Genomic DNA, 27,550 nt, shown 5'->3' with positions numbered 1-27,550 from the left:
CAGTAATTTTGGCCTGAAGGAAGACATTATGTTGATAAATTTATTGTTTTTCTTAGAGGCCTCGACTCAGAAAAAGATCATGGGAATGATTTGGGCTTAACCATAATTACCAAGGACAAAAAGTCTGATGTTATTGAAATAGGATTTTCACTTGAGAGACTTGCAGATGACTGCAAGCTTTTCTGTACATAGTAGGACATAGAAAATTATAATACACAATATTTAGTATCTTTAACATTTGTTCTACATTTGTGCTATTGCAGAAAATGTATGAAAGGCCTGGTCTTGTTGGACAGATTGGGCTAATTGATTTAATTGGACAACTGTTCACACCTGCTGTAAGTGTGCATTATGCCATAATCTTTGCTCTCTGGGAATTTATATCATTACTGCTATAAAACTGATTCAAAACATTCAATTGATCTTTAAATTATGACAAATTATATTATCTTCTTGGGTAAAAATCTAAAGTTTATCCTTAGAGGAAATGCCCACTCAAATGAAAACAATAGCTTCTGGAAACAGGGTTAATGTATTATTTAAGCAGCTGATGTCAGTTCTTACCAGAGTGATAATTTAGCAAGAGGAGAAAACTAATAGAGTATGTATTGAAATAAGTTTTCCACAGTGATCCTGGACATTCTGCAACTTGAGGACACATTTTGTGTGCATGAGATAGATTACTATAAAAAATTCAAAACAGGACATAATCTGCCATTTGTTGCAGAATCCAACAAAATGGATTGTTCTAAAAGTTAAGTGAAACCGCAGTTTTATTCTTTTGACTAAAATAAGAAATACTTAGTTTTTAGTTTTTAGGGAGCATTGCTGTGCTTTGGTAATATTGTCACATAAAAGGATTTAGATGGTGCCATTCATTACTCCTGTTTCTATCATAGTCATTAGCATGGGAGAAAATAATTTTGGTGCCTTGTATATGCTCTTGATTAGAGCAACACATTTCTTCTGTGTTGATCTTTTCAGTATTCTGTGACTTGATTGGTTGTCCATTCTATTTCAGTTCTCACTTATCTGGGGAATGGAGGAGGGATGGATTGTTAATTAATATGCAGAATACTGAAAAGGCCAAATTAGTACCACACTGGAGTATGCCATGGAATATATTAAATATCAAAATCATCCCTCATTTTAATGACAAAGATTTTATCTAGAACAAAAATAGCTGAAAATTAAACCTTTTACATGACAATGATGTTAATGGGAATGGCAAATGGTAGCAACTTAACCCATTCTGAAATTATCTGATGTCTCTAATGAAAATTCATTAGTTCTGTAACATTTGCAGCTCTTACTACAACATTGATGACATCTGTCACCATGTTAGTAGTGTGTTTTTAAAAAAAAACCTCAGTAGCTTGAGTGAGAAGGAGATGTATACATTCAATTTTTTTGGAGTGTCTGCCCATTAATAAAATTGTATATTTCCCCAACTCATAATGTTTTCTGTACTTTGTTCTGAATTTCTCTTTAGCAACATCGATTGCTAAGAAGTTTCAGTGCAAATTGAGGCTTCCTCTGTCTTACCTCTGATTAACTCAAGCAGATCATAATGGAATGATGGTGAAATGAAAATTGGGTTAGTGATAAATTGCTTATACAGTTTGATTAGAATGTTTTTCATTTTAAAAAAATCAGACTTGGGAAAGTGTCCCTTGCAAATCTGGGAGAATGAAGTTTATGAGTGTATGGTGGTCATTGATCAGACCTCAGTGATGGCTCTTCCCTAGTTGAGATCTTTCTGAGTGGGAGAGGGCCAGGAGACACTTGATAAAGACAAATAGCCCCTTGATATCCCAGCTGTTATAGTGTCATTCCAAGGCATCTCTTGACTATAGGATTATTGCTGGAGAAGGGAAAAATATTTGGTATCAGCAAATAGCACAGTTTTTCTGACTGGAGCATAGTTTGTTTAGTGAATTATGGGAGACAAAATTGGAAGGTTTGACATAGACACATGATTATTTCAAATCATAGGGTGTTTATTTTATCCTTAGTTTTCTAGACAATGGAGGTGTGTTAGACCATTCCTGCTTTGCTATAAAGAAATCCCTGAAAGTGAGTAATTTATGAGAAAAGAGGTTTATTTATTGGCTCATGGTTCTATGGGCTGTACAGGAAGCAAAGTGGCATCCACTACTGGGGAGGCCTCAGGAGGCCTACAATCATGGCAGAAGGTGAAGCAGGAGCAAGGGGAGGAGGTGCAACACACTTTTAAATGAACAGATTTTGTGAGAACTCACTATCTTGAAGACAGCACCAAGCAATGAGAGATCTGCCCCCATGACCCAAACACCTTCCACCAGGCCCTGCCTCCATCATTGGGGATGACATTTCGACATGAGATTTGGGTGGGGATAAATATCCAAACTATATCATTCCACCTTGGCTCCTCTCAAATCTCATGTCCTTTTCCATTGCAATAGTCTCCCCAAATGTTAACTCATTGTAGCATTAACTCAAAAGTCCAGACTTGGTGTGATGGCTCATGCCTGTAATCCCAGCACTTTGGGGGGCTGAGGTGGAGTTTGAGACCAGCCTGGCCAACATGGTGAAACCCAGTTTCTACTAAAAATACAAAAATTAGCTGGGCATGGTGGCATGTGCCTGCTGTCCCAGCTACTTGGGAGGCTGAGGCAGGAGAATTGCTTGAACCTGGGAGGTGGAGGTTGCAGTGAGCCGAGATTCCACCAATGCACTTCAACCTGGGTTCAAGCTGCTGGTGGATCTACTATTCTGGAGTCTGGAGGATGGTGGCCTCTTTCTAACAGCTCCATTTGGCAGTGCCCCCATTGGGGACTCTGTGTGGGGGCTCCAACCCCCCATTTCCCCCTGGCACTGCCCTTGTAGAGGTTTTCTGTGATGGCTCTGCCCATCAGCAGGCTTCTGCCTGGGTGCCCAGGCTTTTCCATACATCCTGTGACATGTAGGGAGAGGGTGCCAAGCCTCATCACTCTTTCACTCTGTGCACTTGCAGGCTTAATGCCATATGGAGGCTGCCAAGGCTTATAGTAGCTCATACTCTCCAGAGCAGTGGCATGAGCAATATCTGGGGCCCTCTGAGCCAAGGCTAGAGCTAGAGTGGCTGGGATGTGGGTAACAGTGTCCTGAGGCTGCACAGGGCAGTGGGGCCCTGGACCTGGCCCATGAAAGGACTCTTCCCTCCTATGGCTGTGATAGGAGGGACAGCTATGGAGGTCTCTGAAATGCCATGGAGGACTTTCCCCCATTGTCTTAGATATTAGGACTTGGCTCTTTTTAGTTATGCAAATATCTCTAGCAAGTGGTTGCTCCACAGCCTGCTTGAATTCTTCTCTGAAGAATTCTGAAAAAGCTTTTTCTTTCTCTGCCCCATGGCTAGGATATAAATTTTCCAAACTTTTATACCCTGCTTCCCTTTTAAATATAAGTTGCAGCTTTAAGTCATTCCTTTGCTCCCACATCTGATATAGGTTATTAAAAGCAGCCAGGCCACATTTTGAATGCTTTGCTGCATAGAAATTTCTTCTGCTGTATACCCTAGGTCATTACTTTCAAGTTCAAACTTCCACAGAGTCCTAAGGCATGGACATAGTGCATCCAAGTTATTTGCTAAGGCATAACACAAGTAACCTTTGCTCCAGATTCCAGTAAGTCCCTCATTTCCATCTGAGACCTCAGCAGCCAGGATTTCACTGTCCATATCACTATTACCATTTTGGTGAAAAGCATTTAACTGGTCTCTAAGAAGGTACAAAATTTCCCTCATCTTCCTGTCTTCTTCTGAGCCCTCCAAACTCTTCTAGCCTCTGCCTGTTACCCAGTTCCAAAGTCACTTCCACATTTTCAGGTATCTTTATAGCAATGCCCCACCCCTCAGCACCAATCTTCTGTGTTAGGCTGTTCTTGCATTTCTATAAAGAAATACCCAAGACTGGGTAATTTATGAGAATAGAGGTTTAATTGGCTTATGGTTCTGCAGGCTGTACAGGAAGCATAGCAACATCTGCTCCTGGGGAGGCCTTTTGAGGCTTACAATAATCACAGAAGGTAAAGCAGGAGCAAGCACACCACATAGTGAAAGCAAGAGCAAGAGAGAGTTGGGAATGGGGGAGATGCAACACATATTTAAGCAACCAGATCTTGTGGGAACTCACCATCCTGAAGATAGCACCAAGCCATGAGGGCTTTGCCCCCATGACCCAATACCTCTCACCAGGCCCCACCTTCAGCACTGGGGATTACAATTGCACATGAGATTTGGGCAGGGACAAATACTCATATTATATCAGGAGGAAACTGCTGAGGAGAGGGGGATCTATCAGAATGTATATTTAAGGTTGTACTATAAGAAGTAGAAGACAAGGAGACCAGTTCAGCGTCCATTGCAATAACAATCTTGGCCTGATATAGGGCAGTGATAATATAAATGGAAGAGGAGATAGACTTGGGGGTCATTTGTGAGGTGAAGTCTATGGAATTTAGTAACGGGACACAGAGCTTGAGGGTATGAAAGAAATTAAAGTTGAACTTGAAATTGCATACCTGGGCAACTAGGAAAAGGCAGGTACCATAAACAGAAAAGAGACAGTAAAATGAACACAGTAAACTTTAGGTACCAGTACATAGCTTTGTGGAGAAGAATAGCAAGGAACATTGATCTAGAGCCAAGCAGGAACTGAGATATAGATCAAAGCTCATTCTCGTACAATGGATGGTTGAGTATGGAAAGGTGGTTGCTAAGGTGAGAAGTATAGGGGAATGAGGATGGACTCATGGGGAGAAGCTTTCATATAAAGATATGTGATATGGTTTTTCTGTGTCCCCACTCAAACCTCACCTTAAATTATAATAATCCCCATGTGTCAAGTGTAGGGCAAGGTGGAGATCATTGAATCATGGGAGTGGTTTCCCTCATACTGTTCTCATGGTAATGAATAAGACTCATGAGATCTGATGGTTTAATAAATGGGAGTTCCCCTGCACAAGCATTCTTGCCTGCCACCATGTAAGACGTGACTTTGTCCCTCATTTGCCTTCCACTATGATTTGAGGCCACCCCCAGCCATGTGGAACTGTGAATCAGTTAAACCTGTTTCCTTTACAAATTACTCAGTCTTGGGTATATCTTTGTTAGCATTGTGAGAACAGATGAATACAGTGTGGGAATAATGGCCTAGACATTGCAATGGGAGGTAACAGTATGGTAGAGTGTTCTCTTTTCATGGGTTTATGGTCATGGGAGGGCTCTCAGTCTCCTTTGAAGAAGACTTCAATTATGGGAGATGATAAAAGGAGATCCTCAGAAAAAAATTTAAGGATGATGAGCAGTGTTTCATAAGAAAACAGGAACTTTTGCCAGAATGCATGGCTGAACATGCACAGTAGGGTTGGGGTTAGGGCTAGGGTTCCTACATGAAGTGAGGTCCTTGAAAGGAGGCATTTTATAGTAAAATATAGTATACTAGTGGCTTAAAATAATAGAAATTTATCATCTCACAGTTCTGGAGACTAGAAATAAAAAATTAAGGTGGCTGCTTCTGAAATTTGTAGGAGAGAATCCCTCCTTGCCTCTATTAGCTTCTGGTGTTTGCTGACAATCCCTGGTATTCCTTGGCTTGTAGATGCATCACTCCAGTCTCTGCCTCTACCATCACATGACCATCTTCTTGTGTTTATCTCTGTGTCTTCTCTTCTTATAAAAATGAAGATATATTGGAATAAAGGCCCACTCTACCCCAGTATGACCTCATCTTAACTAACTACATTTGCAATGACCCTCTTTCCAAATAAGGTCACATTCTGAGGTACTGGGTTTAGGATTTCAATGTATTTTTCTTGGGAGATAATTCAGTTCTTAACAGAGGGTGAAGGAGGGTATACTCAGAAGGTTAGCTTCCAGTGGCAGGGATGGGATTTGGGCTAGGAGGACAACAGGTTAGTAATAAGAATGAGAAGGGCTTAAGCAGACAGAATTTGGTTAATGGAGAAGCCTGTAATATAGCGAGTTCACAAATTCCTTTTGGAATGTTATGGAATTCTACTCTCCCAATCCTGATTCTTGGGTAAATGAGGTAACCTAATGGATAATTCAGGGTTCCAGACTGGGGTAAGTGATGGGATCCCAGTGTCTGTCTGGCTTTCCTAGGTAGAGCTCCCAGTAGGATCACAATAGACACTGCCAACATAGGTGTGTACCTGCTGTTCACCTGCCCCACTTTGTAATTCCAAGAAGCTTCTCTTTGATGACACCTGAAATATTACAGACATCCAGAGATTTTTTTCTGGCCTAATTTATTTTTATTTCCCCTTTTGGTCTTTTGGCCTGAGGGAAGGGAATAGCTTAGTTGCTGCTGGTTAAGACCTACGTGTTACACAACACTCAGCTATTAGATCCAGTCCTCTATTTCTGTCTTGTTTCAATTCCTTGATATAATGTTTCATTGACATTATAATAAAGGAGTTAATAATATTCACTCATGCTTTTCCATCATAAGCTCTGGGCCTGGTGGCTCATGACTCAATAAATGACTTCCTTTAGTCTTTAGACAGGTTCCTTCCCTTCTTTGTCTTACATTATTATATTATTTTTAAAAGAAGACAGGATAATAAATGTTAATGCTACTGCTATCATTATAAGGGGCAAGGAAGCTAAAGCTTTATCTTTGAAGATAAAAGGAATATGAGAGAACATATCTTTTCATTGTAGATTTGCACAGTATGGCGGCACACCTTCTTTAATCAGTCATCATGTTTATGAATGGCTTATTGAAGATGACAGGCCTTCAAGTCATCATTGCATACATTACAGGGGGCAGAATAGACCTGATTCTGTCAAATATTCTATGTGTGTCTTTCTCCCCCTAAATTTGCAAATGCTGGAAGCTTCTGACTATTGTTTGACATGTTCCGAATATTAACATCTTAGAGTTGGAAGGGACCAGAGAGTTGTTGGGATGGCAGATTCTGTTTGAAATGTTAATGTAAGAAACCAATTTAATTAATTCATTTTTTGTGTATATAAAATGACAGTTGCCAAAAAGTTTGATAGTTTTTTTTTTTTTGTGAGGGTCAAGCAATAAAGTAAGGAAAGTTTCATCCCTAGTGTACAATTGAAACGTGTTCACTGATCATATTTTTAATGTATCTTAGTACAGTTTTAAAATAAAGCATTTTCCCCTCTTGGGTTATAAACAAGAAGCAAGTTTCTGGTAACTGAAATGGATTCACTTTAAGATTAAAACAAACTATTTTCAATGACAGAAAGGAAAGAATACATAAAGAGCAGTGTTTCCCCTCAGATGTTCATTGCTTTGGGAAAATGACTTCCAGCAGGCAAAAGTCAATTTGAGAAAAGTATTAATGTTGTAAAATACTATGAATGAAAGGAAACAATTTAATTCAATTGAAAATTTTACTTTATATTTGTACAGCTGAGTTCCATTGATAACACCACATTTTGAGTTACAAATCATATTTAATTAATATTAACACCAGGTAATTGGCAAGAATAACTTCAAAGGAGGGCTGAGGAAATTGCAAATTGGAACTGCAGGTGCAGTGATACTGTAGAAGCTTTATAGGGATCCAAAGGACATGCATATGATTTTAACAGTTATTGCAGAAGCTGATCAAATATAGTGTCATTTCAAAGCTGTTCTTCACCCCAGCCATTCCTAATATTTAGGGCTTAGTAACTGCCAAGTAGCAACAGCTGCTGTTAATATGAAACAGCAAACAGCATTCAAATAAGTGCTTTAAAACCTATGATTCTAATGCTGTAGTTAAGTTTTTAGTAAACAATGGCAGTTTGATGCAGTAGAACCAACCTTGGAGTCAAAAGCACTTCTTTAAATCCCTCTTTTTCAATTATGAGATTTTGTTAACAAGCTTCTCTGAGAATTAATTTCCTTGTCTGTAAAATGGAGGCCCTGTCTGCTCAGTAATAATCCAATGATATAATTCTTGTGAATGTTCTTTATGAACTCAAAAGTGCTACTTAATATCAGGTATTACTAGTGAAAGGAATGGGGATAATACAGATTTTCCCCCAAAAGGCATAACAAAGCTGTATATTATCATAAAGATGGTAGGTATGTTGCCTGGTGTGCAGGATATTTGAAATAGCAGAGGGTTTTTGCTTGATTTGTTAATTACCTTCAATCTTAACTATATGTGGCTAAGATTCTACATGGAAGACCAGAGAGGAAGCTTTTGAATGACTCCTGACCACCTCCCCTCTCTCTTTTCCAGTTCTCAATGCCATCCACCCACTTCTGGGCTAAGTATTCTACCCTGTCCTGTTTTTGTCATCCTTGGTTATTGAATATTATTTGCCATGTCACCTAACAGTTGCTTCTACTTGAATGTGACCATTCAGTTGCCACTTTAAAAGGGTTGAGATTTGAGGACAAGTTTGGGGTATCTTGCCTCATCCTTAGCAATGTGCTTCCAGGGTCCCTGTGCTTAACTCTGTGGTACCACTTGCCACTCTGATTGTAGTGCTGATTTCTCTGTCAATCTTTTCTATCAGCATGTGTTTTTTCTTAGTGGAAAGATCCCCCAATATCTAGTATAGTACCTGACATGTAACAGGCTCTTCATGAATTTCTGTTGAATGACCATTGTCACCAGATTTCTAGTTGTGTTAGTAATGTGAGTCTGGGGGTAAGGTTTGCTCAGCCTCTGGGAACCAAAGGGCAGAGCTGCTTCCAACCATGCCTTATGCATTATCTTTGATAACGCATGGGAACCTTCGGGGGTTACTGTAATGTCAAGTCACTTAGAGTTCAAGTTTTTATTGCTGGCAAATACCAAAACCTATAATCTGATAATCTGTAGGTTCATCCAACCCTAATCTCTTAGGCAGCACTGGGGAGTGGTTAAGAACTTCTCACTGGCTGGGTTTATGTTCCAGATTTGTCATATTGTAGCAAAGGGATCTGGGTAACTTACTTAATCATGTTGTGCCCCAATTTATTCATGTGTAGAGTCGGGATAACAATTGTATAAGAATTGGGTGAGATCATACATAACAATGTGAGGCTCATGGCTAGTGTTCAACAATGGTCAATTTGTATTTTTTTTTTTTTTTTTAGACCCAGTCTCACTCTGTCACTCAGGCTGAAGTGCAGTGGCATGATCTTGGCTCATTGCACCCTCTGCCTCCTGGGTTCAAGCGATTCTCCTACCTCAGTCTCCCAAGTAGCTGGAATTACAGGTGCATGCTCCCATGCCTGGCTGGTTTTTGTATTTTTAGTAGAGATAGGGTTTCACCATGTTGGCCAGACTGGTCTTGAACTCCTGACCTCAGGTGATTCATCTGCCTTGGCCTCCCAAAGTGCTGGCATTGCAGGCATGAACCACCACACCCAGCCTCAATTTGTATCTTGTAAGGAGCCCGTCTACACCAGCAGGTAGCCTATGAGTGTTCTTACTGGCCTGAATATATATCCAATTTGCTCAATGAGCAAAAGGCAGCAGAGAGGCTAAGTGCTCAATTAAGGGCAGCACATTCTTGTCATTCCTGAAACTTGCTCTATACCTTAGCAGTGATCAATCTTATTGTTTCTTCACATGACTACTGTACTACCTGACATAGTGCTGGCCCATAGTTAGATACATGAATTCATGAAATACCAGTCAGAAATGGCTCACCAAATCTGCTTGCTTCCTTTTTCATTTTGAATCTTCTTAAGAATGAATCAATTCAGTGAGCATTTATAGTGCATGTGTCAGGTGATACTTGTGCTGGGCTTTGAGGTTACAGAGACAAATCATGGTCTTTGCTTTCCAGCAGGTCACTGTGTTTCAGAGGAGGTGGAGATGCAAACAATTACAAATTCATGTGATCTTTGCCTCAATGGAGGCATCATTTAGAGGCATTGCCCCCAAAACACTGTGCCTGAGAGACAGCATCCTGCAGTTCATGTAATGAAAAGACCTGGCATGAGACAGTGGAGCAGGACAGCTATGGACCCCAAACTCAAAGGAAGTACACAGTGGCATATGAGTTAAATTAATTCAGACAACTTGAGTAGAAACACAGTTTCCTAAGGAAATAAAGAATGCAAAAAGTTGAATGTAGAATATTATGCCAACTTTGTAATGTAATATATGAGAAATGTTTAATATGTGTAAAATATCTAGTGTTTGACGGTTCTTATTTCTTCATCTATTGATGATTGCTGTCATGTATTCTCTTACATGCAATCAGTGTGTGGCTTTACCTGACAGTATTAGTCCCTGCTTTCCATGATCACCCCTACCCAGCATCACCCATGCCCTTGGCAGCAATTTTAATTTTGTTCAGTTCCTGAGTCTTAGCCAGGGCCAACAGCTTCCACCCAGCATCAACCCACAGGTTGCCAGGGTTTGGAATGGTTTTGTCATGATGGACCCTGTATATGGTTGTCCTGGGGTGAACCCTGAGCCCCTCTCTGTCACTGCAAACTCACAGTGATGTCCCACCAGACATTTGACTTACACTTCAGATCCTTGGAGATGGACCCATCCCTGTATTCTGGCCTCCTGGTTTTGGACCGTGACATACTACCTATTCCTTGTCAACTTTACCTGACTGGGTTGAAGGGTCTCCTCCTCTGCCTTTATTCTCACACAGCTGGTAAGGTTTGACTATGCATGAAGCCATTGAGCAGAATCCTGGCTATTGTATGGGGCCCTGACCCCCTCTAGCTTGTTGTCTTTATATTTCTCATGTTCTTTTAGTGTCATACAAATGAATAAATGTGAATTCCCAAGTATAAGGGAATTAGCCTCAAGTGATAGTTTGAATCTCTTTCCCAGAGATTCCTGTACCAATGCTTGAAAAGGGCCAGGAGCTTCACATGAACTGTGTGGTCCCTGTTTTCAGTTATTTATTATTTTCCTGCTACCTAACTCCTATTGCCAACTGTATTAGTTTGCTAGGGCTGCTGTAACAAAGTCCCATAAACTGGGTGGCTTGAACAACAGAATTGGCCTCCACAGTTTGGGAGCCAGAAACCTGAGATCAAGGTGTCAGCAGGCTTGGATCCTCTTGAGGCTGTGAGGAGGAATCTCTTCCAGCCTCTGTCCTTGCTTCTTGTGGTTTGCTGGTGATATTTGGCATTCCTTGGCAAGTAGAAGCATCACTTCAATCTCTGCTTTCCTCTTTACATGGCATCTCCCCAATCATGGCTGCCGGATTGAGCCCTGATTAATGAAGTTCTGTCTGACCCAAGCCCATATTTGTTCTGGTTCTTTGGGTGAATTTTGGCCCTGGGATTACCCATTTTCTCCTGAGGGATTAGCTTCTGTGATCAGAGCCTTGCCAGCTGGTCTCTGCATGCCTCCCAAGTCATGACAGGAAGTGTGCTTCTCTCCCATGCTCAGCCCCAAAGAAATCACATTCTTTTATTTTCCTTTCCAAAGTCATTTCCTTGTTAAAGCCATTGTGTTTGGAAACTCCAGCACTAGATGAGAGCTTTAAGATGCAATCTGTACTTACTGTGTTGATAGAAGAACATAATATAAAAACACCCTTCTGCAGAAATGAAGCAACATCAGAATCTATTTATGTCATTTTTTATAGGCCTTAAAAGAGTTGGCCTGAGAATTAGGAGTGTGTTTTCTCAGTTTACTTCATCATGTATCAACTAAGCAACAAACATAGTTTCCTTGAAAATAAATGGCTTCATAATATAATAAAATCAGAAGGCTAGCAGATGAATAGTTGATTGAAATAGGTGCAAATTATTTCAGGGGTTACGTCCGTTGGTAGAACTGGGCTGCAGAGTCTCTGTCCTCTAGGATCTGCATGTTTGACAGACTGGGCTTCTTTCTGTGCTTTTTTCACTCTTACCTGACCAAAGCCATTTCATGATTCATTGGGGGTCCCACAAGAGGAAGGCAGAGGAATGGAAAGAAAGTGAAACTCAAGTCAGCACATTTTGTTTCTTGTTAACAGCTCTGGGAAGAGATTTGATTGGGAAAGGAATTTCAAGTAATGATTTAAACATATTTTCTGGCAGTTGTAGCAGTGAGGAAAAAAATAATCTCTCTTGTAGCAGCTCAGATACACTTCCAAGGCATTGGTACTTACGGTCATACGACTCTAGAGTTACATTTACATCATGAATCATGGCTGGCATGTGCATAATGGGCTATTAAGGGAAATAGGGATGTTCAGAATGCATTGCTAGCCTTGTGTGTTTCATATCATGGAGGGCAACCACTGTTTTCCCCTTTAAAATGTTGCTTGATGATAGTGTCAGAGGAAACTCTGCGATAGATGGAATTATTCACGTGAGCTGATATGACATTTTATTTAACAAATATTTGAGCCCCTACTGGTGTTGGGGCCTTGTTCTAGGTGGTAGGGATATGATGCTGAATGAGTCAGACCTGCTTCCAGTCCTTGTGCAGTTTCCAGTCAAGCTTACCCTCTTTGCATTTTTCATGTCCTTGTAGTCTCAGATCTCTCTAGGCTACAGGAATTTTGCCTAAGCCTACAGAGTGAGATGCCATGAACAGAGAGTCCATGAAAAGGTAGAGATGGCCTACATCTATCATAATAACTACTTGACCCCTTGGGTGTTCTGGAGATGCTAGAGTTCACTTGAGGTGTCTGTGGCATGCTGAGGGTAGGGGTCACACATTTGAATAAGAAAGAACATGTGTGCATGTGTTTTTGTGGGCACACACAGAAGGCTAGGCCTGGACCGAGGAAGGAGCTAGGCCAGCTTGCCAGGTGCAGTTGTTTGGGAGCATTGCCAGGTGCAGGTGGCATGAAGAATTCCATTCAGGCTTATGGAGCACAGATCAGAGATGGTGGTCTTGGTGAGGACCTGAACATACTGCCACATGGCAAGAGAGTCACGCATGCCACCTCACAGCCTGGAATCCCTGCATGTCCTCTGTGTTAGTTTGGTTAACATTTTCTTTTCCTTCTTTTTTTTTTCCCCCTGAGACAGAGTCTCACTCTGTCACCCAGGCTGTAGTGCAGTGGCACAACCTTGGCTCACTGCAATATCCGCTTCCTGCGTTCAAGTGATTCTCATGCCTTAGCCTCCCAAGTAGCTGAGATTACAGTCATGCACCACCACACCCAGCTAGCTTTTTGTATTATTACTATTTTTTAGTAGAGACAAGATTTCACCACGTTACCCAGGCTCATCTCAAACTCCTGGCCTCAAGAGATCTACCTGCCTCGGCCTCCTGAAGTGCTGGGATTATAGGCGTGGGCCACCGTGCCCAGCCAATGTTTTATTTTCTTTCTGTTCACAGTTTATTTCCAGGAAGCCTTCTCTAATCTTCATCCCCTCCTCTTCCCACCCAAGTTAGATTTCTCTTCTATGTATTCTGTCAAATGAAAACAAGTCCAGACTTAGATAAGGAGGGATTTTATTCAGAAGAAAGACCATTGCCACAGAGAGAATGCTCCAACCTCAGAAATTGTCAAGTGTCACAAAATCAAAAAGAAAGAGGTTTCCGTTATATAGGGTAGGGAGAGATAAGCAAAAGCTTAATTAAAATTGTAAAAGGGAGCAAGCAATGGAGGGATGACCAGTGGAATGGGGGAATGACCAGTGGGATGGGGTGATGACCAGTGGGACGAGGTGATGACCAGTGGGACGGGGGGATGACTAGTGGGATGGTGGGGGGGTCATCAGTGGGACGGGGAATGATCAGTGGGATGGGGGATGGTCAGTGGGATGGGGGGATGACCAGTGGGATGGCGGGGATGATCAGTGGGTTGGAGGGGGAGTCATCAGTGGGCCGGCGGGGAATGATGAGTGGGCCGGCGGGGGGGTCATCGGCGGGACGGCCGGGGGGTCGCCAGCCAGACGGCGGGATGACCAGTGGGACCGCGGGGGTGGGGAGTCATCAGTGGGACGGCGGAGGGATGATCAGTGGGACGGGAGGGATGACCAGTGGGAGGAGGGGATGATCAGTGGGACGGCAGGGGGGTCATCAGTGGATCAGTGGGATGGGAGGATGATCAGTGGGATGGCGGGGTGGGTCATAAGTGGGACGGGGGATGATGAGTGGGACAGGGGAGCATGACGAGTGGGATGGGGGGATGACGAGTGGGATGGGGTGGATGACGAGTGGGATGGGGATGACCAGTGGGATGGTGGTGGGGGGGATGACCAGTGGGATGGTGGTGGGGGGATGACCAGTCATCAGTGAGACAGGGATGGTGGTGGGGGGGATGACCAGTGGGATGGTGGTGGGGGGATGACCAGTCATCAGTGAGACGGGGATGGTGGTGGGGGGATGACCAGTGGGATGGGAGGATGATCAGTGGGATGGTTGAGGGGAATGATCGGTGGGACAGGGGGATGATCAGTGGAACTGGGGGATGGCCAGTGGGATGGGGAGGATGATCAGTGGGGTATGACAGAAATTGTCCTGCTGTGGTCAGCTGATTCTCAGTGCAAGCTAATAAGGGGGCCACATTCCAGTGTTTAGTGCTTTCTCAGGCTTGGGGCCAAGTAGAATTCAGGGACCTGTAGGAAGGAGAGAATCCTGACTAAAGTTCTGTCAAGGCAAAGTAAGAGGGTAAGAGGTGAACCACTGTGAACACTTAGTCAGTTTCTGAGGTCCCATGCAGACATCTTACCACTGTTTAAATTACTCCCTTCTTTTTCTTCAGAGGTGGAAAGCATACCACAGACATCTTTCATTAGCACTGTAGCTGCACTGTGTAGAAGATAATCTGAGAGTGCTTGTTGAATGAAGGAGTAGATGGACATGGCAGGTGAGTGCATGCTGGAGACAGGACATCAGGAAGTAGGTAGCTTGGAGAAAGTCAGATGGCGTGGCTAACAGTCCACATAAAAATTGTTCTGTAGCAGAGGATGGGACCCTGCCCTAGGGTCAGGGCTCAGCATCTCATTCTGTTTAGCAACAGTTGAGAGACATGTGATCTGGGTTCTGGGGCATGCCAGTGCCTGCAACCGGAGGGCACATGGGAAGGAAGGAGAGCCAGGAATCAGAATTAGGGCCAGGTTTCAGTTGGGAAACAGAAGCAGTAGCTTAAGTAGATGATAGCAGGATTGACACCCAGGTTGCTAAACTTGAATCTGAAAACCAGAACCAGATAGTAGATCTACCATTCTTAGATTAAGAACCAGAGATCTGCTATGTCAGACAAATAGAGTGGATGCAAAATCAGAAGTAGATAAATCTGATGAATATATTATTCCTCTTTCAATTGGTTTGGAATGTTCCAGGTATGTAACATGAGATGTGAGTCATGACTGCAAGATGTCCTAAGGTCTAAAGCTTCTGCTATTGAGTCATGACTCCAGGCCCTGATGAACTTGCTTATTCACCATTCATTTAACACATAATTGGTACCCAAATGAAGTTCCAAGAACTTGTTAGGTGCTGGGAATTTACAGATCTGGTAAAAGCCTTTGAAGGGATTTGATTTGGAGAGATATGGTACAGTTGAGGTACATGTGCAGAAACTGGATTGCAGGGTCAAGATGGAAGCAGAAGATTAGTTAGAAATCTATTGTGTGTCTCCAGGCAAGAGCTGGGATTGGCTTGGACCGGAGTGGGAATGAGGGCCAGAAGCAAGTTGGTATTGGCACAAGTGGTCACAAGGTCCCAGGCATGGAGGATGGGAATCACTTGATGCTGTGGGGATCTATGCCATTGAAACAAAACTCATTTAAGACATCTTGGCTAACCGCGGTTTGTGTCCTGGAGCCCTTAGATTGGGATGGGCATGTGCAGAATGACTATGTGGCTCCCCAGAAAGAATCCCACAGAGAATGATGCAGAGATGGGACATCAGATGAATTATTTCCTGGCAAAATTCCACTCAAGACTCAGCATCAATGATACTTCCTTAGTGAAGCCTTCCTGGGTTCCCTTAAGTAGTGTTAGATGAGCTCTATTCTGTGATTGCAACACTGTGTGTGTACCTTTAGTAAAGAAAGCATTTGTTTTACTGTCTCAGACAGGACTTAAATGTAAGCCTATGAGGCAATTTAGGGTACAAAAACTTAAAACAGTATAGGAGTAAATCTGACTTCTCAGGCAGGGTTAGCTCCACATTTTAAAATGAAGTCTACAGGAATGTGTCTTGCTCCAGCTCTGAGCTCTGCTTTCTGGTGTGCTGGCTATATGCTTAGGTTTTGCCCATGTGGTGGGAAGATGGCCACCAGCAGCTGTAGCTTAGTAACTGTATTCATTTCCCAGAGCTGCCTTAACAAATCACCACACACTGGGTGGCTCAAAACAACAGAAATTTATTCTCCCACAATTGTGGAGCCAGAAGTCCAAAATCAAGGTGTTGGCAGGGCTGGCTCCTTACAGAGGCTCTGAGGGAGGATCTGCTCCATGCTTCTCTCCTCGGTTTTGGTGGCTGCCAACAATTCTTGGCATCCCTGCCTTGTAGCTGCATAACTCCAGTCTCTGGCTTCATTGTCACATCACCTTTCTCTCTGTGTATTTGTTATTTTCTCCTTTTCTGTCTCTTATAAGGACACTTGTCATTGGATTTAGGGCTCACTCTATTCTAAGATGATCTCATCTCGAATTCCCTACTGCAGTTATGTTTGCAAACACCTTATTCCAGATAAGGTCACATTCTGAGGCTCCAGGTGGACATATCTTCTGGGGTGATATAGTTCAACCCAATACAGCACCTTTAGTGGAAAGGATGTGCTTCGCTTCCATTTGTGTCCGCAGAAGTCCAAGGCTTGGCCCCCACTGTACAAGAAGTGACAGTTCATCACTCAAGCAATCACTGTGGCCTGGGGAAGGTGTTATTCACTTTAGCCATGCATGGGACATATGCCCATTTCTGGAGCTGGGGAGAGAAAGCTGGGGTGAGCTCCACTTGAAACATATGGTCAAAGCCACAGAGAGGTGTCATTTCTTAAAGCTAAAGTGCGATGCTCTCCTACAACAAGAAGAAGAGCTGCCTGGCAGGTGAACCACACAGATGTCCATTGCACATGCTGTATGGTGTCAGTCCATTGACACCACTGCGTTCTACGTAGACTGTAACTTTCTCAGGGGAATTAGCAACCTGGTCTTATTCATCAGTGCCCAGGGCATGAAAGAGCTCTATCAACATATGTTAAATTCAGTTACAGTAGCCAAAATTCCCCTGAAAAATAGGATCTAAATGTAACCATGCATCATAATATTCATCAGAAATAGTTTTGGCTTTCATCTAAATGACAACAAAGCAGTTTCAAGGACAAGAAAAAGCTTCTGCTAGAGCATTCTCCCCAGCTTTGAAAAGGCTCTCCATTCTGTGCTGCCTTCACCAGCCCTAGTGTGTTGGCAACCAAAGGAATTAACCCAGGGCCTTCATGATTATTGAGAGGAACCACATCTACCTACACATTAGTTATCTGTGGCAGAATGCAGACTTCACTCACCACCTCCACCACCAATTGAGTCCAGTCAGTGAAAATAGCACATATTGCATACCAGCTAAAGGGCTTCCCTAATAGGACTTCTCACTAATGGGTCACTCTGACCACTAGCTAATTGGATGGCAATCAGAGGAGCCCTGGCAAAAAGGAGAGAAATAGACATTTTGTTCGACTGTCATAAACATGGCTGAGTCCTCTATTTTTAAAGAAAATATTTTATTTCTTTTAATGGTTTCTAAATTATTTTTCATTTCCTCATTTAAAAAATGGAATTCCATGTGTGATTGTCAGGAAGCATGGAAGCCTTGTTTGTACTGTGAATCGTGAAGCAGGCAAGGCACTCTGGGGGAGCCCTATTATTGAGCACTGACTTTTAAAATGTCAATGTAACTGGTATATGTGATAGGTGAGACTCCATAGTACCACTTCTTTATTTTAAAATTTTAAATTTTTAGATTCTTCATTTTTTTATTTCATTTTATTATGGTAAAAAGTCTTAAACATAAGCTCTATTCTTAACTAATTTTTAAGAGCATGCTGCATTAGTGTTTACTGTGGGTGCAGCGTCGTACAGCAGATATCTAGAGCTTATTCATCTTGATTGACTGAAACTTTTTGCCCATTGATTAAATAACTCCCCATTTTTCTCTTCCCATAGTTCCTGGCAACCACCATTCCACATTTTGATTCTATGAACTTAGCTATTTTAGATACCTCATATAAATGGAGTCTTGCAGTACTTGTCTTTCTGTAATGGGCTGATTTCACTTAGTGTAATGTCCTCAAGGTTTGAGTTTTGTTTTTGGAAACTTCTTAATTTTGCCTCTTCCTACTGATTTTACACCAGTGAAGTCTAGGATTCTCCCACCCCCATCTGGAAGGTATATTGGTCTCATACTCTTCGTTCTCTAGTCACTTCTAAATATATGAAAAGTCTCATTTCAGTTATTAAAATGTCCAGTCCTGTGTGATAAAACTGAAATTCAGCCAAACTGAAAGTTTCTCCCCTCCCACAGCTTGGTGTTGCTCTAAGCTGGAACCCTGCAGTGGAGAAGGGCCTGGGACTGAGGCTGGTTTCTTCTCTGCTGCTCCTTTTTCTCTTTTTCTCCTGCCCCAGCTGCAGGTCCTGTGTTAATGTCCTGTCACAGTTAAGGAAGCACCTAGCAGCAAAGGCATTCCTGGTGTCAGGTGTCATAGTACCTGTCCTTAACTGGAGGTGCTCTCCTTTCCACCCTTATTTATTTTTTCCTTGGAGAAACTTTAGTTTTCTCCCCAGCTTTTGGCATCGAGCCCTCCCTGTGGGCCAACATATGCTTCAGGTCTTGATCTCAGCAGCATGAACTTGTGAGTTCAGCTTTTCTCTCCCTTGCTGGTAAACAACAAGCTGGAGGGAGGACTTGATTAATGAAGGTGGAAGAAGAGCAGAACTCTGGTTTCTTTTATTTATGCTAAAACAGGAGATGTCCCTTGGTCACATTCCATAAGATGCACTGCACCCTGGCTATGGGCACAATGCTGTGATAGGCATTGGAGAGGGACATAACAGTTGCCCTTCAAAGTTTAGAGCCAAGATGAGAAAATAATTGCTAGATATACACACATAAACTATGCAGGTGCAGAGGTTGAGGTGACTGGTTCCAACCAGGGACATTATGGGAGGGCTTATGGAGGGGAAGCTTGGGCTAGGTACTGGAGGAAGGGGAGGTGCATGTAGACAGAGACCAGGGAAAGAGATAAAGGCATTTAAGACAATGTGTGCTTCACTGAGTTAAAGACTTTCATTGATGACTGCTCAAGATTGCTTCGGAATTTGGATACATAGCTTTCTGAATTGTTTAAAAAAATACTGGGCCAGGCGCGGTGGCTCACGCCTGTAATCTCAGCACTTTTGGAGGCTGAGGCAGGCAGATCACGAGGTCAGGAGATCGAGACCATCCTGGCTAATATGGTGAAACCTGGCCTCTACTAAAAATACAAAAAATTAGATGGGCGTGGTGGCGTGTGCCTGCAGTCCCAGCTACTTGGGACGCCGAGGCAGGAGAATCACTTGAACCCAGAAGGTAGAGGTTGCAGTGAGCCGAGATCATGCCACTGCACTCCAGCCTGGGTGACAGAGCGAGACTCCATCTCAAAAAACAAAACAAAACAATCAAAAACAAACCAAAAACTTTGCTTCCTCTGGCATGAATGCCTTTGTTTTCTTCCTCACTTCAATTTTATGATCCAGAGGGCCCGCTCTATTGACAATAGGTATGTTTCCAATATTCTTGATATGCATACTCAAGATAGATTAAAGACTTAAATGTAAGACCTAACACCATAAAAACCCTAGAAGAAAACCTAGGCAATACCATTCAGGACATAGGCATGGGCAAAGACTTCATGACTAAAACACCAAAAGCAATGGCAACAAAAGTGAAAATAGACAAATGGGATCTAATTAAACTAAAGAGCTTCTGCACAGCAAAAGAAACTATCATCAGAATGAAAAGGCAACCTGCGAATAGGAGAAAATTTTTGCAATCTACCCATCTGACAAAGGGCTAATATCCAGAATCTACAAAGAACTTAAACAAGTTTACAAGAAAAAACAACCCCATCAAAACGTGGGTAAAGGATACGAACAGACACTTCTCAAAAGAACACATTTATGCAGCCAACAGACATATGAAAAAATGCTCATCATCACTGGTCATCAGAGAAATGCAAATCAAAACCACAATGAGATACCATCTCACGCCAGTTAGAATGGCGATCATTAAAAGGTCAGGAAACAAATGCTGGAGAGGATGTGGAGAAATAGGAATGCCTTTACACTGTTGGTGGGAATGTAAATTAGTTCAACCATTGTGGAAGACAGTGTGGTGATTCCTCAAGGATCTACAACTAGAAATACTATTTGACCCAGCGATCCCATTACTGGGTATATACCCAAAGGATTATAAATCATGCTACTATGAAGACACGCACACGTATGTTTATTGCGGCACTATTCCCAATAGCGAAGACTTGGAACCAACCCAAATGTCCATCAGTGACAGACTGGATTAAGAAAATGTGGCACATATACACCATGGAATACTATGCAGCCATAAAAAAGGATGAGTTCATGTCCTTTGCAGGGACGTGGATGAAGCTGGAACCATCACTCTTAGCAAACTATCACAAGGACAGAAAACCAAACACTGCATGTTCTCACTCATAGGTGGGAATTGAACAATGAGAATACTTGGACACACGGCAGGGAACATCACACACCAGGGTCTGTCAGTGGGTGGAGGGTTGGGGGAGGGTTTGCATTAGGAGAAACACCTAATGTAAATGACCAGTTGATGAGTGCAGCAAACCAACATGGCACATGTATACCTAAGTAATGAACCTGCACGTTGTGCACATGTATCCTAGAACTTAAAGTATTTAAAAACAAAAAACAACCTGTGGTCTTTCCTTCCACCAGCCTTCAGTAGCAGTGACTCCTGCACTGACACCACCAGTATGAGTGGGTAAGTTAGTGATGGGACAGAAACACTTCTCAAGATCTTCAGGCTTGGCCAAGGTGAGTGAGGCTTAGAATCACTGTCTCCCTCAGTGATGATCTACTCTGCCTTTCTGTAGATGTGACACAATTGTGCCATGGCTTAATTTTATTGACTTATAGAATCTAAGGCTTATTACAACCTCATGTCCCCCATGTTGTCAATGGTCTTGTGTCCACAGAGAACTGTAACGTTAATCTATAATGAAGGTGCTCTGTGGTTTTATGTGTTATTTATAATAACAAACATGGTTTATAGTGTATCTAATGCCCCTTCGTCTACTCCCACATTTCAGGTACTCAAATGCATAGCTGTTGGAGATAGCAAGAGGACTACATTTTTACTTATTTTCTTAAAATATTCCAACTCCTATTCTGTTTTGTGTTTAAAAATTCTAGTGTTTGCAAATATCTTGAAGGAACAGCCTAGCCTCGCTCTATTTTTAATATTCTACCAGTCCATTCTGCCTTGGCCACCAACTCTGTTTAGAGGTTGAGAAACATCTTTTTAACTCCTAAAAGATCAAAAATATCTTATCAAAACTCTTCCCAAGGAAAAGTAGACCTACTTGCTATTTTTAGGCACCCTCAATGATTTTTAAGCCCCGTATTACATTATGAGATACTAAGTACTTTTTTCCCTCACTAAGGGAGCAGATAAGCCACAAATGTATTCTCTAGAAGTTTGTATCTCTGCTAAGGTCTCCAATACATGTATGAAGTACTTGTTCTCATATTTCCGGGTAGTATGTTGTCAGGTGTTCAGGTTCCCCAAATGAACAGAACATAGCACTGTCTCCTAGGGATTTATAGTCTAGAGGGTGTGTTACTTACAGTGGTTGGTAAATTCTGTACTGAAGCTCTGGAAGGACAGGGATGAAGGTACTTTATTTTGCCCAGAGATATCAGGAAACACTTTCAGACAATAATGGTGTTTGAGCTGATTTTGGGAGAAAAGGGAGCAGCATTCCTTTTGTGAAAGAGGGGGGCAGCATTTGCAAAAGTTTAGAACCAAGGAAGGGTTATGGCAATTTCAAGGAAGCAGATTTTTTTTGTTGTTGTTGTTGTTAGGTAGGATGCAAGGAGTATGGGGGCTTAGGAAAGGGATGATGGGGGGACCTTGTTTTTAAACCAAACTAAGGAGGTAGGGCATTTGAAGAATTATATAAAGGGCAGCAGCGTGACCAGATTTGTGTTTGAGGGAGTTCCTTCTGACGGTAGGCTGAAAGATGAATGGAGAGATTCAGTCCATCTGTAGGCAGCAGGTTGAGTTAGTAGGGTGTTGCAATAGTCCAAGCAATGAATAACAAGGTCCTAAATAAAGCTGTGGTTGCAAGGATGGAGATGAGGTGACTAGTAGGAAGACCTTTAAGAAGTAGAATCAAACAATTGCAAGCAATGGGGTATACAGAGTGAGGGAGAAGGAAGAGGCAGGGATGGTGCTCAAAGTTTTGGCTTTGGCACCTAGGTGAATAATTATATTATCAACGAAAGTGAGGAAAACAAAAAGAAATGCTTTGAGGTGAACTAATATTTTAAAAAATATTATTGAGTACCTTGTTCTGTTAAGTGCACAAGTGTGATGGTTGATTTTATGTGTCAACTTATCTGGGCCAAGTTGCACAAGGTATGTGGACAAATATTATTTTGGATGTTTCTGTGGTTCTTATCCCATCAGCTGAAGGACTGAACAGAAGTTTGACCTTCCCTGAGCAAGAGGGAATTCCTCTTGGTTGTGTTTCTGTGGAGAACCCTGACTAAAGCAACAGGCTTTGAGGCCATGCTGCCTGGGTTCCGATCCTGCTCTGGCACTTGCCTGGTGACATCACTGCGTGACAATGTTAGACAAATGATTTCTCCAAGCCCCACCTGCCACATCTGTAAACAAGGTTAACAATGTTCTTGACTTCCTATGGCTTTTGTAATGATTAAAAGAGAAAACCCATGTAAAGTTGTAAGCTTAGGATCCAGCATGCAATAAGCTTTTAAGAAGTGTTTGCCATTATTATTATAATCGAGGAAACATTTACGCAGTAGTGTTAATGACTAATAACAGCTAAGATTGTTACTTTCCCAGGAGAGATTTATGTCATAATAGGGATCAGAGTTTTCCATTAGAAGAATGGAAACTTCCATTAGCCTCTTAGCTTAATGCTTTGCACATTGAACTAATAGGTAAATATTCATTGACTGGTCGAATTATTTCCTGGTATCATTGAGTGGGATTGAGAACTAAAGCAGGTTAAGAAGGGAGAAACTGAGGCCCGGAGACATGAATAACTTAATAAAGATCATAGAGTGAGTTACAAGGAAAGACTAGCACCAGGGACTCAGGTTTCCTTGTTCCTGGTCTATTGGAACAAGGAAGCCCACCCCTGAATCCATACCACATAACCAATCCCCAGGCTGCCACACCAGCCCTGGCAGAGTGGACTACATTTTATATCCCCTTTGGCAAAATCCCTAAAGAACTTATTCCTGAACAGACCAAAATATATAAAGGCATTGTATTTTTTAATTAAATAAAAATGTTTTCAGGATTATCAGCCCATGTGAATATGGAATGAAAGAAGGCAAAGAGCGGTATAGTTTGTTCTCTTCCTTTTCTGGTGAGCATCTGCAGGAGCAGTGTGGGCTCAGTGTGTACCCACTGACTCTGTGTTCACTCTCCCTTGAATCCCCTGCCACTAGACTTCCTCTCTACTCACTCTGGTGAAATTACTATTACTTTCTTAGAGGTTCTTTCTGAGGCCAAGTCCAAGGCCTTTTCCTGGCTTCCTTCCTTCTTGACCCCTTTGCATCCTCCAGCACTGCTGATACCTTCAGAAATTGTCTCCTTTATCAGCACTCAGAATTCCTTCTCCCATACTTCTCTCTCTGCACCTTTACCTCCTCCCACCCGTGATGGTGAATATTTCTAAAGGAACTGTTCTTGGCAATCTCATCCAAGCTTTCAGTTTCAATTGTCGTCTCTATGCTGATGACTCCCCAAATGATATCTTCAGTTCTGATGTCTCATCTGAGCTCCAGACTCACACTCTCTCATTCATATTCATTTGCTCTCCCTTTTCCCCTCTGCCTCCTCCCTCCCCTTCTGGCCCAGGCACAGTACTAGGTGTGGGGGTTTACCCATGAAGGCCACAGTTTCTACCTTCGGGTTCCAGGTTAGTGGGAGAGAGACAGGCATTAACTCACCCAATTACAGCACTTCTGACAATTTGAAAAATACAGGGCAAAGATGTACCTAAGGTTCTGTGGGAACACAGGTAAAGTAAGGTTACTAATGTTTCACTCTCTCTGAGTAGGGGTGATGCCAGGTGTGGCTCCATGAAGCCAATATCTGCATTGCATTGTGAATAATGAGAAGGTGTTAGTCAGGTAAAAGGGCTCTAGGGACCATCCTGCTCTACTGCACAGGGATGGAGAAGGCAAGCATGTGTTTGCAATGGCAAGCTGTTCAGTGTGACTGGGGCACAGGATACATGGAGTTCAGGGTGGAGGCAGGTGGGGGAAATGGGGTATGAGAGAACAGGCTGTTCTGGGCAAAGGCTAGCCCAGAAAGGACCTTTCGTGCTATTCTAGGGATTAAGTGTCTGCTAAACATCTCTAATTGGAATCTCATTTCTATATTCTCTGACACCGAAATCTTCTCCCTTAAATATCTCTGCTGACCATATTGAATTTGAGCTAACAAGGGGATACTGAGTGCTGAATGTTTTGTTTATAGAATGCGTTTATTTTTGGTAAAGGGAAGAAAGGTTGCTTTTGATGGCAAGCAGGAAAGAGCCATCCCAAAACTAGCTTAAATAATGAGTGCATTTTTCTTCCTATATAGCAAGAAGTCTGGAAGTGTGTTGGCTGGTTGCGTCCCTCTGCAAACAAAGGCAGCGAGGATCCAGCTCCTTCCCACTGTTCTGTGCTTCTACCCTTAGCATGTGGTCTTTCTTATCAGTCAGCCCTCATTGTCTCCTGGTAGCAGGTCCAGGGATCACAAGTAAATGGTGACATCTATAGAAAAACAAAGGGAAGTTTGTCTTAAAATGAATCTCTCCATTTTTTTTTTAAGAGCCAAAAAGCCTCCAGAGACTTCCAGGGGACCCTTATATCTCCTTGGCCAGAATTCAGTCGCATGCCTACTTTTAAATTAATACCTGGGAAAGGAGTGAGATTACAATGACTGAGTTAGACTATACATTCTCAGTGGTGGCAGAATTGCCACTGTGGTGACCAAAATTGGTTCTTGGGGACGGGGGATGTGCTAGCTTCCTATGCTGCTATTACAGATGACCACAAATCTAGTGGCTTCAAACAAGATAGATTTATTATCTTTCATTTCTGGATGTTAGAAGCCCAATAATTAAGGGCTGTAATTAAGGTGTGTTAATTATTCAGCAGAGCTGTGCTCCTTTCTTAATCTATTTTGCTCTGTTTTCCAGCTTCCAGAAGCTGCCAGCATTCCTTGGCTATGGTCCCCTTCTATCTTCAAAGCCAGCAATGATCAAGCGAGTCTTTTTTTTATGATGACCTTTCTCATTTATGACTCCTCTGCCTCCCCCTTCCCAATTTAAGGACCCTTGTGGTTACAATGGGCCCACCAGAATCATCTGGGATCATCTTCCTGTCTCAAATTCAGCTGGATAGCTACCTTAATTCCATTTGCAACCTTAATTTTCCTTTGCAGTGTAACCTACCATATTCACAGGTTCCAGAGATTAGAATGTGGATGTCTTTGTGGGGCTGTTTTTCTGTGTACCACAGGGACAAAAATAATCTTAGGTGTTACAATCGTTTATGTTCCTCCAAAGGACATTGTATCTGTGGAATTAAACTTTTACAGGATGGGGACGGAGGTTTGGGAGTACTTAAGGAAAAAAAATACCTACGAAGTCTCCATTGGGGGCCTTTTTGTTTGATAAATACTGGGTATAACTAACTAAACTGAGATTCACCAGTTGGGCTCTGGCAGGGCCAATGTATCCCGAGGCAAATGGCCACTGCCAACCAGTAGTCCCTGAGGAAGAAAAAAGGGGAAACAGCTACTGGGTCTACAGTAGGTAGGATTTGCTCTAGGGGAGTTGTTTGAAGCTGAGGCAGGGTAGAGAAAGGGTAATCGGCTGGCATGAACTTTGGCAGGGAAGATGTCATGCAAAATCCAGTTGGTTTCTGTAGCTGTTAGCTTTTCCTCACTGCTATTTTCTATTTGTTTTTATTTTATCTTTAAATAAAGGAAATGATGAAATATCTATCCTTAGAAGGCATCAAAGTTTGATTGTCATTAACTTTAAAAAATACACGGCTGGGTGTGGTGGCTTACGCCTGTAATCCCAGCACTTTGGGAGGCTGAGGCGGGTGGATCATCTGGGGTCAGGAGTTCGAGACCATCCTGACCCATATGGTGAAACCCCAACTCTACTGAAAATACAAAATTAGCCAGGCGTGATGATGGGTGCCTGTAATCCCATCTACTCGGGAGGCTGAGGCAGGAGAATCACTTGAACCTGGGAGGCAGAGAGGTTGCAGTAAGCGGAGATCATACCACTGCACTCCAGCCTGAGAGACAGAGCAAGACTCTGTCTCAGAAAAAGAAAGAAAGAAAAAAAAAACACAAAGCCCACATGTATATATAAATAAATGTCATTGCCTAATACTTCAATTATGCTTATATATCATGGTTGGATGGCTTGATGTAACAGTATCTGGAAGATGAGATCAAAATTATTGATTAGAAGTGTTAAGTTGAAATTTCCTATTTCTTTCATACATCCTTTTCCTTATAGATGAATGTCAATTTTTCTTTCTCACCAACCGATTGTTTATCTAGAAGTTACTATTTGAAATTCCATTACTTAATGAAGTGCTTACAAAGCTTTGGAAAATTACTCCCAATTCTAAAATAATTATACCACGTATCCTTAGTCAAGAAAAATTGGCATTTATGTGTGCTTTAGCAATATTTAGATAGGCTGTTACATTTCTTCCTTTAAAATAGCCCTGATTGCAATGCAAATTGAAAGCTGTGATGCCATCACTGAAAACTGGGATGGGGACCATCTTCTCAGGTTGATATCCTCTGTCGACAATGGGTGTCTCTAAGAGCCATGTTGAGTCATCTTTGGATCTTCACACTAAGTGTGGTCTTTTCAACCAAGGCTGTACCGTGCATCATCATATAGTCATCCCCATGACATTTGTACCTTCTCTAACAAGAGTTATGATTGCCCTCAGCTATCACAATAATCGCCACTCTTCTGTCAGGCTTGATACTAAGATTGGAGGAGCTGCTCTGAAGATTCAGTTTCATTCTACAAGGATTATTAAACACCAATTCTATGCCAGGAACTGTGCTAGAGGAGCTAAAAGGGAATGATCTATGCTGCTAAGCGGCTATGGTCTAACAAGGTAGACGGATGGTAGGACGGTGGTGTGTAAAAAGTGTCATGAAAGCACAGATGGAGGAGTGGAAAGAGGGACCAGGAAAGGCTGCCAGGGGAGGTGACATTCCATCTGGATCTTGTTAGTGCAACCGAAGTAAGAAAATGCTATTTTAAACTATTGCCACGTTCTAAGGAGGGTGGAAAGAATTTGGATATGCCTAGGACTGTAGTTGGTATTTGAATAGACATGGCTATAG

General features: G+C 42.3%; 1 protein-coding gene and 1 long non-coding RNA gene across 8 annotated transcripts in view; both read left to right on the top strand.

Annotated features, from left to right (window-relative positions):
- Positions 1 to 27,550, top strand: part of GRM8 (glutamate metabotropic receptor 8) — an 810,916-nt gene that overhangs the window by 151,034 nt on the left and 632,332 nt on the right. The window lies entirely within an intron of this gene.
- Positions 1,514 to 26,176, top strand: LOC107975940 (uncharacterized). Its single transcript, XR_001719497.3, has 4 exons — positions 1,514 to 1,597; positions 14,636 to 14,740; positions 20,842 to 20,940; positions 24,755 to 26,176. It is a non-coding gene; the product is annotated as an uncharacterized LOC107975940 (long non-coding RNA).

Source organism: Pan troglodytes, chromosome 6 (assembly GCF_028858775.2).
Source record: "Pan troglodytes isolate AG18354 chromosome 6, NHGRI_mPanTro3-v2.0_pri, whole genome shotgun sequence".
Classification (NCBI taxonomy): domain Eukaryota; kingdom Metazoa; phylum Chordata; class Mammalia; order Primates; family Hominidae; genus Pan; species Pan troglodytes.
Note: the sequence above shows the minus strand (reverse complement) of the source record. Positions and strands in the feature narration are given on the sequence as shown.